The sequence below is a fragment of the Arachis hypogaea genome, chromosome 17, assembly GCF_003086295.3.
Source record: "Arachis hypogaea cultivar Tifrunner chromosome 17, arahy.Tifrunner.gnm2.J5K5, whole genome shotgun sequence".
Lineage (NCBI taxonomy): Eukaryota > Viridiplantae > Streptophyta > Magnoliopsida > Fabales > Fabaceae > Arachis > Arachis hypogaea.
Window position 1 is genome coordinate 127,735,153 of NC_092052.1, and position 13,144 is coordinate 127,748,296.

At 37.0% G+C, this 13,144-nt stretch overlaps 1 long non-coding RNA gene and 1 pseudogene across 1 annotated transcript; one reads left to right on the forward strand and one right to left on the reverse strand.

The window, feature by feature from the left end:
- Window positions 1–120: 120 nt before the first annotated feature.
- LOC112764538 (uncharacterized) lies at window positions 121–9,565 on the forward strand (annotated as a pseudogene).
- Window positions 9,566–11,385: 1,820 nt separating this feature from the next.
- LOC112767000 (uncharacterized) lies at window positions 11,386–12,571 on the reverse strand. The gene is made up of 2 exons (XR_011875680.1): window positions 11,693–12,571; window positions 11,386–11,543 (listed from the first exon to the last, which is right to left on the reverse strand). It is a non-coding gene; the product is annotated as an uncharacterized lncRNA (long non-coding RNA).
- Between the last annotated feature and the right edge of the window lie 573 nt (window positions 12,572–13,144).

A 13,144-nucleotide genomic window follows, 5' to 3' on the forward strand; every position in this document is an offset into this window, starting at 1 on the left:
TTGCTCTCTTTCAACGTCACAGTGCCACGTGTACCTTGCTCTCTGGCACGCTCAATCGTATCGTATAGCGTCACAACACCGTATAGATACTCCTCTTGTTTCCGTATAAAAAATAAAATATCTTCAAAAAGAAGGAACCTCTCTCTCTCTCTCTCGGCAAATGCAAAACAGTGCCTAAGAAAAAACGCGAATCTTTCTCTCTCTTCTACAACCTTTTTAATATTCTCTCTCCTCCTTCTCTCTCTCTAGCCCCACGCCCCCACGAAAACGAAATCGAACTGCACAGAAAAAAATACTAAAAATTACAAACTCTTAAAAAACGGATCCGAACAAAAAATTGAACCCTAACCCTAGAAAACGGCCCTTATCCTCTTGGTCTTCAATCTCCGTTCGTTCGTCCGTCTTTCCCTCTTGAGTCACCGAACGAATCTCGATTGGTTCTTCTGCAACGCTGCGCGGTAGGTTCCGCACTGAACCCTAACTTAATTTCTTACGATAGGGTTTCAATTTCTATGATGGAATGTTCTGGCTATTGTGCACGTTGTTGTTGCCGGCGATGACCAGTTCTGGCCGATGTCAACGGAGGAAGGACATGGCGGCTTCTGGGGCTCAACAACGGGGAGATTCCGCCGAGGCGAGGCCGTCACCGGTGGATTCTCCGGCGGAATTGCCGGGAACCTCTGAGGATTCTGCCGTGTACGAAATTGACTACTTTTCTCAGGCAAGGAAGGCGCTGAGCGAACGTTCCCCTTATGAAGAAGAAGCGTCCACTTCTGGGGTGGTTACTCTGCCAAGTGGGTTATCTAGTTTGTTGAACCGCCATGGGGATAACCGTCGGCGGCACAAGAAGGTTCGGTCCGGGGGCGAGAAGAAGAAGAAGAAATCATCTAGGGCGAGCGAGAAGGCACGTGCTTTCAACATTTGGGACGAGACTGAGGAGTATTTTAGGGACTTATCATTGAGTGATATCGATACCTTAGTGGAGCTTTCTTCGCTGTCTAGGTTATGTTCTCGTCAGTGTTTCTCGATTCCGGTTTTGGGGAATTCTCCGAGACTCGATATAGTAGTTAATAGTAGTGAGGATGACAAGAAAGATGCAATAAAACTGGACTTAGATAGTGGCGAGGATGATAAAAAGGTTGAGGAAGACTTGGGAAGTGAGGAATGTACATTGGGAGTGGAGTCAATTGACAATGCCGCTGCCGAAAACGATTTGCCTCAGGATGATGGAAAAAATGTCTCGTGTGTTAGTTTAGAGTGGCTATTAGGTTGTAGGAGTAAGGTTTCTTTGACTTCTGAGCGCCCTACAAAGAAAAGGAAGCTTTTGAGTGGGGATGCTGATTTGCAGAAAGTTCAAATGACCATTCCTCGTGATGGGATGAACCCTTTTGTCATTATTGTGGCATGGGGGAGACAGGCAGAGATTTGAACCGTTTGGTTGTTTGTGCCTCTTGTAAAATGGCAGTTCATCAGAAGTGCTATGGTGTGCAAGATGGCGTGGATGAGTCTTGGTTGTGCTCGTGGTGTAAGCTAAAGCGAGGTGTCGAGGGGTCGGTGAATCCTTGTGTGCTTTGCCCGAATAAAGGTGGTGCTTTGAAACCAGTTGATAGCACTGTGGAAGACGTTGAGTCTGTGCAGTTTGTGCACTTGTTTTGTTGTCTGTGGATGCCCGAGGTTTATGTAGATGATTTGAAGAAGATGGAGCCTGTTATGAACGTCGGGTCAATAAAGGAAACCCGGAGAAAATTAGTGTGTAATATTTGCAAACTGAAGTGGGGTGCATGTGTTCGTTGTAGCCATGGTATGCTTTTTCCTTTTTATCATTTTCTGTTATATTTTATTTATTTTTACCATTTTGTAGTGTACAACTTATGTTTCTTAGGCCAGTTACAGTATGATCAATAATAATAATTGTATATAATCATTTATTATTTATGTCTATATGTATCCGTAATTACGTATAATGTTAATGTCAATGCGAGTAGTTGTATATTTGGCACTTTTCGGTTCAAATATCCTTTGCAACATAAATTAAGGAGAATCTGACCACATTGATGTTAATTTGATGTTTTCTTGTTGATGGTTGGTGGCCGAGCACTGATGAACTTAATATTATTGCGAATGATATTTGTTTCTCTTTTCAATTACCCAGCAATTTTAGTTAGAGTAGAGCTTTAAGAGGCTGGGGATTTTAACACTGCTTCTGGGTATTTAAATTGCCAGGTTTTGCTTCTCTTGCTGAGGTGTCCTTTTGTTACACTATAGTTCGCATTATAATAATGTTTTGCCTATTTGGGCAGAAAATAACTTTTACGTTTTAAGTATATGTTTGTGTTGCAATGTGATCTGTTGAACCTTGGTCTTAAACATTTCTTTCCGCTTCTTGAGGAAAGTCAAAGGTTGTCTTTGCAGAATTTCCACTGCATCTACTCTCAAAAGATTAAAATATTGAATGTAGCCAATTTACGTTTATTTTATAATTGTTTAGAGGACTCAGATTTTTCCTACCTTGTTTGTATTTACCTTTGACATAGCAGGATAGCATGGTTGCCATTTTGATTTTTCAGACGAAGAGTGTATGTAATGATTGTTCTGTTTTGATTCTATTGAATGAGTGACAAGTATCAATGAGTGAATCACTGCATTTGTGACATCATTCCTCCACAGAAAGCAACAAGGTGATATTATGTAAGCTCTAGGAGCCAACTAATGGTGCTGTTGTTAACGTCTGAGTGTTAGCCTTTTTAAAATATATTTTAACAATCAAATATAGGTGCTTCTTATGTTTTAATAATATAGGATTTCGTATTGGAATTAAGTACTGTCAACGTCATCATAGCATTTCTGAGCCATGATACCATATGCTGCAGCATTCCTCTTTAATTAGTTGTTTATTTTTAAAGTTGAATATGTTTATTTCCAACTGTTATGTTTGGTTATGATTTTGTGGTACTATCGATAATTTGATTCGCTGCTGCTACCGATACCATGTTTCTAAGTAGAATTCTTTTGATTGTGGCCTGTGGGGCTCATTGTGATTGATATATTACTTTTTCTGGGTGCTGGTATTAACAACTAGCTTGTTCTCTGTAAGTTCTTGCCAAATTCTTTTAGGTTCTGACTATTTCCTTCTGGATGGTGTCTCAGGAACCTGCAAGACTTCTTTCCATCCGTTATGTGCAAGGGAAGCTCGACATAGGATGGAGGTGTGCGCAAAGTATGGAGATGATAATGTGAGTAATATCTATCTTTTCTGGACACTGAATCCCCTTTCCCTAATGGAAAAAGATGGCTAGAGACCTTTCCTTAATCATAAATGTTTCAACTTTAGTGTTTTGGATATTGATCATCAATTGTCGTTTTATGTTGTTCATTGCAGGTTGAGTTGCGGGCTTTTTGCTTGAAACACTCAGATTTACAAGATAATAGGGGCATCTTGCCATTAGGAGACTCCCTTTCTATTGGCAATACTTTTTTTGAAGCTAATGGCCTTCCAGTAAATAGCGAACACAAGTTGAAAATTGGATGTGGTAGTCCCAATAAGTTGAACCACAATGGACTGCAAGATGTAGGACTGTCTGATTGTAGGTTAATTGCCCGTGACCTGTCTGGATGTGGTGCTGTGCAGCAACATAATGTTGGAATGGTAGGGAGGACGATTGAGAATGGTGTTGCATCTGACTCCACCAGTTTTGCACTTATTTTAAAGAAGGTATATCTATTATATTTTGGTTGTATCCGTTTGAAACAGATGAACCTATCATTTTCTTAAAATTCTGTTATATGTTGATTGTATCTGTTATGAACCTGATAATTTGTTAATTTGTTTCAGATTTTAATCTTATTTTTATTCTTGTTGAAAGTCTAAATTCACTCCTTGCAGTTGATAGACCGGGGAAAAGTTGATGCAAAGGATGTAGCAATGGAGATTGGCATTTCACCAGATTCATTAATTGCAAATATTAATGTATTACTCTGATTTAATACTGGCCATTTTGTTGAAATGATTAGTTCTTTATATTTATTATTCTTATCTTTTTGTGCTAAACCTTCTTGCAGGAAGCTTATATGGACCCTGATGTGGTTGACAAAATCGTCAATTGGCTGAAAGCTCATGTATACACTACTGCATTTCACAAAGGTTTAAAAGTCAAATTCAAACCACCGATTCCTTCCAAGGATGAAAGTGGAGCTGCAGAAGGTTCTGTTGCTCTTCCAACATCTGATTCAGGTTCGTTGGATCCTGTTGCTGTTAAGTCAGTACCTCCAAGGAGGAGAACTGTCAGCAACATTAGGATTTTGAAGGATAATAAAGTGATATGTTCATCCGAGGGGGTTACTAGTGAGAATGGGATGTCAAAAGACAAGTTCAGAGCTGATCAGTTAGACCATGAAAATCCAGGAAGTTCTAATGGAGGGTCTCCAGATGCTACTGTGGTGGTAATTTTATCTTCTAGATGTTCCAAATTGTCTTCTTTAATAATTAATTTTACAGTGAAGCACAATTCTGGATCATTTAGAGGTCTTTTATTGTTGTTTGTAAAATTTACTGACTAGAGTTGTTTTGAAATGTTGTATGAGATAGACTGCCGTAAAAATGTTCAAGTACATCTCACATCTCTGCATTATATCTGAGGACCTCGCATAGCCATGTTTTTTTTTTTGTCACAATCCAAAGTTGAAAAACAGCATAACTTATGTTTATGTTTCTGTTTACAATATCTGCAGGACTTAACCAAGCCTGAGGATATGTTATCGAAAGTTCAAGGTCTGGCTTCATCTTTAACCTGCCATTTTAAGAATTTAAGAGTTAATTGCTTGTAATTTCTACCCAGAAATGCTTGTATTATGGCTGTATATTCAATGATAGACATACTTTGAAGGATCTTGATTTGATTTTAGCTGCAATAGTGTTACTTGCCAAGTTATTTCATTCCTATAATAGCTAGTCTTAATGTATGGTTATGATATGCAGGGAATGAAGATAAACCACACAAAACCAACTTATCTGAATGTGTTTCAGAAGAAATGTCCAAGCTTTATTCGCAGAATGCTTCTATGTTTTCTGATCGCTACTGTCCTCTCTATTCTGCTGTGAAACTTCTTGATTGTGGTTCCATGTGAGCTTTTCGAAGTGGCTATTTTTGTTATTTTCTGCATGTACTTTTTTCTGTCTAATTGTGTGTTAGTAGGCAATCTTTTATCTTCTATTTGATTCTAGTAAGTTGGGTTTCTTGTTTAAAAAGTGTGGCTCATGATTTCAATGCAGAAAGGTGGAAGCCAGCTCTAGCTACATTCACCCATCCATTGAGAAGTTGCTACAGATTCATAATGGGGAATTAATGTGCACTGGTATTTCCAAGCCTGATGAAGGAAATATGGAGCAGTTGCATAGCTCTGGAAAAATGGAACTTTTGGAATCTTCTCCAGAAGATGAAGTGGAGGGGGAACTTCTATTTTTACAGCATAGATTATTGCGGAATGCAGTTGCAAGAAAGAAGTTTACTGGTCTGCCTCAGTTTTTGCCTATTCTTTTTTTTTTCTTTTCCCTTTAAATTGTCAAATATCATTTGTTTGGGTACCCTTCCTCCTTCTGGGCTTGGCAACATTTTTTTTATTTAAATTTTAAGTAAACTCATGATATGTTTAATTTGCTTGGTTTTGCATATGCAGATAACTTAATCTCCAATGTGGCAAAGAGGTTGCCGCAGGAGATTGATGCAGCGCATCAGCGAAGGTGGGACTCTGTGATTGTTAATCGATATCTGCGTGATCTTAGGGAGGCAAAAAAGCTAGGTAGGAAAGAAAGAAAGCACAAGGAAGCCCAAGCTGTTCTGGCTGCTGCAACTGCTGCTGCTGCGGCATCTTCTCGGGTTTCTTCCTTCCGAAAAGACTCTCTAGATGAATCTATGCAACAAGAGGTCATATATACTTGTGCCTTTCTCAACTTCCATATCAAGCAAGCAGTACTTGTGCTTGTTCTTATTGACAGCAGGAGGTCATATATACTAGTTCTTATTTACAGAATTTGTTGAAGTTGGATGCTTTAAGTGGGAGGAATGGTGCTGGTTCTCAGCCAATGCCAAGAGCTAAAGAGACACTTTCAACAGTAGCTGTGACAAGAACGTCATCAGAGAAATATTCTGATTTCAGCTTGCCAACCTCAGAATATTCTAAGGAGCAATCTAAATCATGTGATATCTGCAGACGATCTGAGACTTTGTTTAATCCCATCCTTGTCTGCTCTGGTTGCAAGGTTTTCATTCTTCTGCATTGATCCCTTTTCTGGTACTTAATTGTTTGTATCCATGTCCCTTAGTTGTTTTTCCCTGTTGCAGGTTGCAGTGCATTTGGACTGTTATCGTAGTGTGAAAGAAACTACTGGCCCATGGTACTGTGAATTATGTGAAGATGTAACATCTAAAAGCTGTGCAACATCTGCTATCAATTTCTGGGAGAAGCCTTATTTTGTTGCAGAATGTGCCCTTTGCGGTGGTACTACTGGAGCTTTTAGGAAATCTTCTGATGGTCAATGGATTCATGCCTTCTGTGCTGAGGTTTATTTTCTTTTTTCTTTGGGAATGTTGTCGTCCTTCTACTGCCTTTTTGCTTAAATGTTGACTGCTTCATATTTTCTACCTATACCAGTGGGTTTTCGAGTCAACATTCAGAAGAGGCCAAATAAATCCAGTTGAAGGAATGGTATATTCTTTGATTGAACCATCAGTTAACTTTTTTTTTTTTTTTTTCCATTTTATATTTTAACTATTAGAAGAAACAGCTTCAGGAGTATTCAATATCTCTCTTAGTCACTTAACTCTTATGCCGTCAAATTTCAGCAGTCTGCGCTGAAGGGAGTTGACAAATGTTGCATTTGCCACCGCAAGCATGGTGTTTGTATGAAGGTAATGATAATAAAGGGGGTTATTTTCCTCTCCCATTTGTTCCATGAATTTGCTGTCTTCTGGAATTAGTGTTTATCAGTCTTTTTTATTTCCTTTTCAAATGTTAATGCAGTGTTGCTATGGCCATTGTCAAACCTCATTCCATCCATCATGTGCTAGAAGTGCTGGTTATTACATGATTGTGAGGACTACTAGTGGCAAACCACAACACAAGGCTTACTGTGAAAAGCACAGTTTGGAGCAAAAGGCAAAGGTTTGGTTTTGTATTTACTATTTAGTTGTACAATGTCCTTTTTCTTGGTCTGGCATAAAATATCCTATATTCTTATGTCTCCTTCATTTGTTCAGTCTGAAAAACATGGAATCGAAGAGCTTAAAAGTATGAAGCAAATCCGGGTGAGGCTTCTCTCTTCACTTTCTTTTACTCGTGTCCTTTTTAGTTGTTGGGCCTAATAATAAAATATGCCAACACCATTAAAAATATGAAGTTGTGTTAATGTCCCTTGGATAAAGGAAGTCTTTATTCATATTTAATCCACATATAGTCTTACAATTTGTGAAAATTATCAATCACTCTGTACAGGATTAGTGTAACCAAGATGACATAGGTGTCCTGTGTAACAATTTATTGTTGGAAATATCATGCTATTTTTTCCTGATCAAAAATGCCATGTTTATGAATAATGATGTTTACATAGTTTAAAATATTTTATCCGTTCATTCCCTGAGCTTTAAACTTCTCTAGCGTTGTAATATTATAATGGGATAAACTATGTCTTAAGACTTCGAACGATGTATACCTACATTGACTTTATATTATAGATGAAGTGCATGTAAAGGGATATCTATGATGGTTACACGATCAAGTGTTCTCATGTATATTACTAATTGTAGCGGATGTGGCTTCCTTTTAATGTTATCATATAACTGTATTCTTTCTGAATGTTTCATACAGGTTGAACTGGAGAGATTACGTCTCCTCTGTGAGAGGATTGTCAAACGTGAAAAATTAAAGGTATCTTATTACTGAGTCTGGCCCTAGTGGTTTTCCACTATTGGCTACTGCATTATTGACATTGTTTCTTTTTGTTGCATTTCCATGGCAGCATGGCATTTTTATGGTATATATTTGTATGGTGGGGTTTTGTTGTATAGTCATTTTGATGGTTGACTTCTGGTCTTGTGAACTACAGCGTGAATTGGTTCTTTGCTCGCATGACATACTTGCCTTCAAAAGAGATCATGTTGCTAGGTCTGTGCTTGTTCATAGCCCTTTCATCCTTCCGGATGGTAGTTCAGAATCAGCTACAACATCCCTTAGAGGAAACACAGAGGGATACAGATCATGCAGTGAAGCAATCCAAAGATCTGATGACATAACTGTGGACAGTTCAGTTTCAGATAAGCACCGTCTGAGAGCTGCTGTATCCATGGACACTGATCCCAAATTGGATGATGACTGCTCAACCTCACAAAGCCGCTATAATCACAAGATCCCAGATAGGGTTCAATTTTCTGGCAAGCAGATTCCTCGAAGAGCTTATGCCGTGGCACGCAATGTTTCAGATGAGAGTGGCGGATTGAGATCCAAATCTAGAAAGGTGTGCAATGTCCTGTTTCACTGTCTTGCTTATTTTTCTCCTTGGATTATTTAGTTTTTCCGCAGGATTTAGCCGCGGGGGGGGGGGGGATGGAAATTCAGGTGCAGTTGATTTTACGTGAAGTTGATAACCGAGAGCCGTTAGATGATTTGACTGATTTGACTAAATTTTCATCTAATGGCTCTCAGCTATCAACTTCACGTAAAGTCGACTGTACCTGAGTTTTCACCTTTAACGGGACAACTCTTAATGTTCATTTGGAATTTTACAGCATGCCGACACATTTGGAAAAGAGCTCGTTATGACGTCTGACGAAGCGTCTATGAAGAATTTAAGGTTACCGAAAGGATATGCATATGTTCCTGCTGATTGTCTGTCAAATGATAAGCAGTGTAAGGAGAATGTTTAAGCTAGTCAACCAGTGGAAAATTACCGGTGAAAGTATTGCTTCACAGCCTGGTTGGGCATTTGCCCTTGTGGCTGACATCCACCGTATTTGGTGCCAAAGCCATTTGCATCTGGATATATGAGTGTGGCAAAATTGTGGGGTCAGCCCTGGACACTGCATTGTTGCAGAACGTAGCATTCTGCTCTGGTAGGATGGAAGTTTTGCTTGCATTGTTGTACATTCATTATGAGAGTAAAACTGTACAGTGGGGTGAGCCATGTCTTGCATTTACTACATGTTTTAGATTAGGGCATGTATTCTCATTTGGTTTTTATTGAAAATTGAGGGAGGACAGAACAGAAGCATGCCGCCTTGTAGCGATCCAGGAGCATCACCTGTTTTTTCTGTAAAGTTTGGTGTACATATTGTGACAGTCGAATTAATTCTGACAGGGATTGTGCTTAGCAATCAGATATACCAGGCGTATAAATTATGTAACATTCCATCTGATTATTTTTTTCTTCCTTCTTTAGTAGTCTGTCTTATACTGTATTTCTATTGTTAGTAGTTTAGTATTAATGCCTGATTGTCAGCTGTAATATTCTAACTGAATTTCCTGTTATTTTGATGTAGTTTATAATTGATCCAGTTTCATTTTTTGCTGTTGATAATCCTTGTTTTTCTCCGCCTTTTTTGCTACCTGTTTTCTTATTTCTTTTGGTCAGTGTATGCATCCACTAAATGTTTGTAGGCTAGTAGTCGATTTTGCACGGAAAATACGAGACATCGAGCTTGTGATTTTAAGCAATGTTAGTAGAAATAAGTGCTTCAAAGTTTGGAAGAGTAATATGTCAAGGTACACGGCATGCAAACCCTGTTACACTTACAATTAATTATCTGCAATTTATATGTTAATAGAATTAAAGGCCTAGCATTCATCTGCACCTAGTAGTAGTAGCAGTAATAGTCTCACCTAAAGTTCTAATTTTACGGCTAAAATCCCACGCATTCTCATAATCTTAAATCAAGGTAGCCTCACCTAACATGTTAATGCCTTGTCGGCTGGTATACTGAAATTTCTTGTTAACTTGGCTGCACTTTTCAGTGGACCACATCTTCTCCCCACAATTATTTGACAGTCAGTTCCAAATTGTTCACTTGAAAGTGTTGTACGGTTGGTTGAAATTAATTGCTTACATTAAGAAATAATAATAATAATATTAGTATCTAATATTGGGAAGATTGTGGTGTCAACCAAACTTTCCCCTTCAACATTTAGTTATCTAATTTAATTTGAATGGTATTATTGTAATGAGTTTTATAATGTAGCCATATGTATTATTGTAATAAGTTATCCTCTTTCTGTTCTCTAATGTGAATGTTATGACTTTATGAAGAGGCCACATGGGTTGCTTTCGTTTGCTCTGAGATGCTTCCAATTCTTGTATCATTTATGAATTTAGAAGGACTAATTTAATACTACAGTAAAGATGGTGAATTCCTTCCTTCTTGTAACATGTCTGTTGCTGCTGTGATGTAAGTAAAACAAATTGGAACAAATTATTCTAAAAGTAGTTAGTTTGATCCTATATTTTCAACTTGAGCCAACAGTTTCTTTCACAATAATCCCTAATATTTCTTATGGTTGTTTTCTTGTTTTTGGCTATGTCAACTGAATGATTATTTAATCATTAAATTAATGCATCTAAACATATTATTCCAATAGTTGATTAGATCTATACTGTTTCTAAACTTTGACATATTTATTTGAAATTTGTTCATATTTTGGTCTACTAAATATTACATGTTGTTCATATTGTTATTTATGGCATGATGTTGTTGACTTGAACACACACAAGACTTTGGTTGAACATGGAACTGTTCTCTGCAGCTTCACAAAATAATTTTAGAATTGGAGCCTTCAACTATTTGCATTAATCCCTTCAATTATGTCATCATCAATTAGTTTGACAAAACACTTGTTTATTAAAACGTCACAATGATAGATAAAGAAAAAAGTTCATCTTTTGGTACAAATAGAAGTAAATAGAGACTAGAGAGAGTATTATATATTATTTACTAACTAATTACTCATTCTAACAAGGTGGAAACTCAGGTGTAGTCGACTTCACGTGAAGTTGATACCTGAGAGCCGTTAGATGAAAATTCAGTCAAATCAGTCAAATCATCTAACGGCTCTCAGTATCAACTTCACGTGAAGTCGACTTCACCTGAGTTTTCACCTTTTAACAATGTACCACCCACAAAAAAAGATAATTCCAAATAAAATGAACGGAGAAAATAGTGCTATTTTCTAACTAATTTCAAACAAAAATGGCCGTCCATTTTTGTAATGTACATAATTGTTTGTTTATATATGGTAACGTTATTTGACCATTTCCTTTGCTAGCTCATTTTGATAAGCACAAAGCCAATATTTTTCCTCCCTAATTTTTCTTAATTACAAAGAAAAAAAAAAACCTTGTAACCCTTACAAATGAAGTCTCAGTTTCTTTTTTTTTTTTTTTTGCTTTCATATTTTTGGTAAATATACAAGCCTAGATCTTTGACACACTAACATGATCCCTCACATATCCCACAAAAATTATGGAACCATTACCATTACCAAGCAACACTTCAAATTGGAAACTGAAAAAAAAAATAAAAAAAGAAAGAAATCAATTTACATCCTATCTGAGGTAAGTAATGATAATTTTAAAAATTAAGAAAAAAATAACAAAGAAATTCAACTCCTCCACCCAAAAAAAAAAAAAAAAAAAACTCTGGATCTGTCTTACATAATCTTTTGACTTTTATGTGAAGATTCCACATAGAAGAAAGAAAAGAAGTAATCCCATGAAAAGAAATCAAATCAAAGAGTTGTAGGGTGAAGAGGAATGATTGGATGGTGTTGTTGAAGCTGCAAGCTTTGGAGTGAACCTGATTTTCTCCTTTTCCAAAGACTATCTTTATCTTCTCCCACCTTCTCCTTCTCCTTCTTTATCTGCACTGGCAATGGAGGATCCATCTCATCAATGCTTACTATAGAATATGAAGATGATGAACAACCAAGATTCTTCTTCTCACTTTCACTATTAACCCCATAGCCACTACTCTTTCCAACTACCCTTTGATGATGCTTAATAACAGTAGGAGTAGGAGTAGTAGTTCTTGTTCTTGTGGGAGTGTTGAGAAAGTGTTTGGGAGTGATGAAGATGCTCTTGAGTTTTGTGTATTTGATGAAAACCGGTGAAGGTGAAGAAGATGAAGTGGTTGTGGTGGTGATGAGTCTGTGTGAGATTGATGAAGAAGTTGGGAAGCCTGCAATCTTGTTGTTTCTCTTCACTTGACCCATGCAACCAATTCTTGGTGACAAAGGCTCGTTTGAAGAAGAAGAAGAAGAAGATGATGATGATGGAGGGTTGTTCTTCCATCTTGGGAGAGACACGTCTTTGATGGAAGGTCTTGAACATAGCATTGGAAGGAATGTGTTCCTTTCTTGATCATGGGGGTTCATGTTCATCTTCTTGTGGTGGTGGTAACGGTGGTTTTCACCACCACCCATGGTGGGTAGAGAAGAAAAGAGAAGAAAGAGTGAAGATATCAAAGTGAGAGAGTAGAGAAGCTTTCTCAAACTTTGTAATCTTCCTTTCTCTTTTTATCAATATTAATACACACAACCTTTGTTCAAATTCCTTTTATATAACGGTTCCGCTACGTTACCAACAACATATCTGCCAACTTCTGCTAACTCTTATTTATAATTGTGTTTTATGGAAGTGTGTTCGTGGATGTGTCTAATAAAAATGTCTTTTTTATAGCTGTGTTTAATAGAAGTGTCTTTATAAATATATTTTCTAGATGTGTCTCTTTATATATGTATTTAAAATATATTAATTATTAGACACATCCACGAATACACTTTCATGAAATACAATTATAAATAAGAGTTGGCAGAAGTTGGCAGATAATATGTTGGTACCCTATACTTTTCCTTTATATAATAGAAAAAAAAATAACGGAAATATTTGGTAACAAAAAAAATTAGCCAAAAACAGTCATAACTTGCCTTATTTATTATTCATTAATTATTATGATAATTAATTAATGCTAAATAAGGCAAGTTCTGACTGTTTTTTTTTTCTACCTAGCATTACCTAGGTGAACAAATTATTTTAATAATTAAATTAATTTTTTTTTCTTTTTTCAACTAAAACTTTTCTTATCAATTCTTAAATATAGAAAAATCT